This window comes from Cebus imitator, unplaced genomic scaffold, assembly GCF_001604975.1.
Source record: "Cebus imitator isolate Cc_AM_T3 unplaced genomic scaffold, Cebus_imitator-1.0 Scaffold79, whole genome shotgun sequence".
NCBI lineage: Eukaryota > Metazoa > Chordata > Mammalia > Primates > Cebidae > Cebus > Cebus imitator.
The window spans coordinates 2,741,397-2,744,913 of NW_016107394.1; the positions used below are offsets into that span (position 1 = coordinate 2,741,397).

General features: G+C 37.0%; 1 protein-coding gene across 5 annotated transcripts in view; it reads right to left on the bottom strand.

Annotated features, from left to right (window-relative positions):
- FCHSD2 (FCH and double SH3 domains 2) overlaps positions 1–3,517 on the bottom strand; it is a 292,296-nt gene that overhangs the window by 32,788 nt on the left and 255,991 nt on the right. The window lies entirely within an intron of this gene.

Below are 3,517 nucleotides of genomic sequence, written 5' to 3' on the forward strand. Positions count from 1 at the left end.
TTTTTTTTTTTTTTTTTTTTTTTTTTTTTTTTTTTTTTTTTTTTTTTTTTTCTTTTTTTGAGATGGAGTTTCATTCTTGTTGCCCAGGCTGGAGTCCAATGGTGCAATCTCTGCTCACTGAAAAGTCCACCTCCTGGATTCAAGCGATTCTCCTGCCTCAGCCTCCTGAATAGCTGGGATTTCAGTGCCATCACACTCAGTTAACTTTGTATTCAATAACCTTTTTTGAATGAATATTCTATGTAACAGCACTTCTATTTTTCCAAGAAAAGACTGAACAGGCTCTACCAGTTCAGATGAAATTAATCTTGAAAGACTGCCATTCAACGATACTGAGTTATAAGCTACCGTGTCTCTTTAATAATAATACTTTTTAATACTAAAGGACTTCTCTCTAATACTTCTAACATTCTTCAGCACAAGCTTAAAGAATTCCCCCTTTGACCTGGCTGCGTTTATTAACTTGTTTGTTGACCAACAGTGATATCTGGCAGAAACAGTAGAGATTAAGAATAAAAAGTTCCTATTCTCCAAATTCAAGAAAGGGAATAACTGTTTATTCTTTAGCCCTTGTTCCATAAACCATAAACGAGTAACCACAGAACCAGTTTTAAACCCCTCCTGATCAGACAGTAACTGCTGCTTTGCTCCAACAGCCATGCATCTGAAAGTCAGCCAATCTGTGACAACTTCTGCTTCTGCTAGTTCTCCAAACTCTAAACATCAAGGCTAACAGTGAGCCAATCCCTTAAACGTCCCTAGTTTTGGAAGTCTGTCAATCCCTGACATCCAAGCTTCTCAAAACCCTATATAACACTTGCTTTGTTTAGACAGAATGTGTTTTGTGTCATTCTCTTTTGCTTAGTAATACATTCAGCCTCATTGTTTCACATATGCAAGTGCTGATCTCTTCCTTAACATTTAAGGTTCCACTAAGTTAATTTTGAGGACTCTCAGTTGGTGGCTTTCTGTGGGGCTCCTGGAAAAACAAGTTGGAGCTGGTGCAGTGGCTTGTAGCTGTAGTCCAAGCTACTCATGAGGCTGAGGAAGGAGGCTCACTTGAGCCTAGGAGTTTGAGGCTGCAGTGAGCTATGGTCATGCCTGTGAATAGACAGCCACTGTACTCCAGTGATACTTTTTGGTACACAACTTTTTTTTTTTTTTAAGGGCTAGAGTTTTTTTTTTTTTTTTTTCCTAGGCTGGTTTCAAACTCCTGAGCTAAAGCAATCCTACTGCCTTGGCCTGCAAAATTGTTGAGATTACAGGTGTGAACAGCTGTGCCCAGTAGGTATATAATTTTGATTTCCCTCTGAATTCCCTGCTTGGGGAGTTGATATCAAAAACAATTTGTGTTCAGACTTGTTTCACTGGGCTTTCTTTGCTGAATTATTTTTTTTTATCTTAATGTTTTTAAGCAAATAGATTTTTTTAAAAATCGAGGTAAAACTCATCTAAAATTTGCTATCTGAATCATTTAAAGTGCGCTATTCAATGGTTTGGGGTACTATATAAATCTTTATACAAGGTAACTGAAATTTTTGGCTTAGAGGCATTCAATTTGGTAAATACTCTTACAAAAATCTGCTTATTCTTTTCATAATTTCTTTTTTTGGTAAAACTTTATTGACATATAGCTCAGATGACAAAGATCTTTTGGTATACAACTTTTTTTTTTTTTTTTTAGGACCATACAATTCACTCATTTCAAGTTTGCAATTCAATCGCTTATAGTATATTCATAGTACATGCAACCATCACCACAGTCAATTTTAGAATATTTGATCACATTCAAAAGAAACACATACCATTTACCTATTGCTCCCCAACCCCCTATTCTCTGCAGCCCTGACAACCACTATTCTACTTTCTGTCTACAGATTTGCCTATTCCAGACATTTAACGTACATGAAATAATATAATACATGGTCTTTTATGAATAACTTCTTTCACTTTGTATAATATATATTTTGAAGATTCATCTGTGTTGTAACATGTATAGCATTTCATTCATTTTAATGGCCAAATAACATTATATTGTGTGGATATACAACATTATAATGTTTATCCACTTCTCAGTTGGTAGTCATTTAGGCTGTTTCTATTTCTTGGCTGTTATGAATAATATAGATTTTAGTGTGGACATGTTTTCATCTCTCTTGGGTATATACATAGGACTAGCATTGCTAGATCATGGAGTAATGCTAAGTTTAACCATCTGGGGAAATACTAGACTGTTTTTCAATGTGGCCACATCATTTGGTTTCACCAGTAGGGTATGAGAGTTTCTCCACATCCTGGCACACACTTTTTACTGTCTTCCTTTTGATTCTAGCCATCCTAGTGGGTGTAAAGTGGTGTCTTACTGTTGTTTGCATTTTCCTGATAACTATTAAGAATCTTAAAGCCGGGCACAGTGGCTCACGTCTGTAATCCCACTTTGGGAGGCCAGGGCAGGCGGATCACGAGGTCAGGAGTTTGAGAATAGCCTGGTCTACATAGTGAAACCCTGTCTCTACTAAAAATACAAAAATCTAGCTGGGCGTGGTGCTTGTAATCCCAGCTACTTAGGAGGCTGAGGCAAGAGAATCGCTTGAACCTGGGAGGTGGAGGTTGCAGTGAGCTGACATTGCGCCATTGCACTCCAGCCAGGGTGACAGTGTGAGACTGTCTTCAAAAAAAAGAATAATTTCATGTGCTTATTTATTGGTCATTCGTACATATTCTTTGGAGAAATGTCTATTCAGATCCTTTTCCCATCTTTAAACTGAGTAATTTCTACTTTCTATAAGAGTTTAAAAGTATTCTAGAAGAAAGTCTCTTAGCAGATACATGATGTGCAAACATTTTCCCCCATTCTGTGGGCTGTCTTTCATTTTCTTGATAGTGTCCTTTGAAATATGAAAGTTTTAAATTTTGATGATGTCTGATTTATTTAGTTTTTCTTTTGCTGCTTAGGCTTTGGTGTTAACTAATAAAAGTCCACAGAGATTTACCCCTATGCTTTTTTTTGTAAGTTTATTAGCTTTAGCTGTTACCTTTAGGTGTTCATTTTGAGTTAGTTTGTGTATATGATGTAAAGTGGGGTTGTTAAGATAATTAACTGGAAGTTCATTAAACTGAGGCAGCTCCAACATTCTGGGTTCCTATATAAGCAAACCAAAACTCAACTCAGTATAAATGGTAAAACAAAACTGAAGCTTGATCAATCAAAAACTGCCAACTACCTTCTAATTAGAAACTTTCCAATGGAATGATCCAAAAAAGGTTACTTCTGTGCCACTTTACCCAATCAAATATTTACTTTGTTTGCTTCTGAGTTTACCCTATAAAAGCATTCCTCTGGCATTCCATTGGTGGAAACCTGAACTGCGTATGATCTGGTGCTGCCCAATTAATTATCACTATTTTCTCAAATAAGAAAAATTTAAGGCCGGGCGCGGTGGCTCAAGGCTGTAATCCCAGCACTTTGGGAGGCCGAGGCGGGTGGATCACGAGGTCAAGAGATCGAGACCATCCT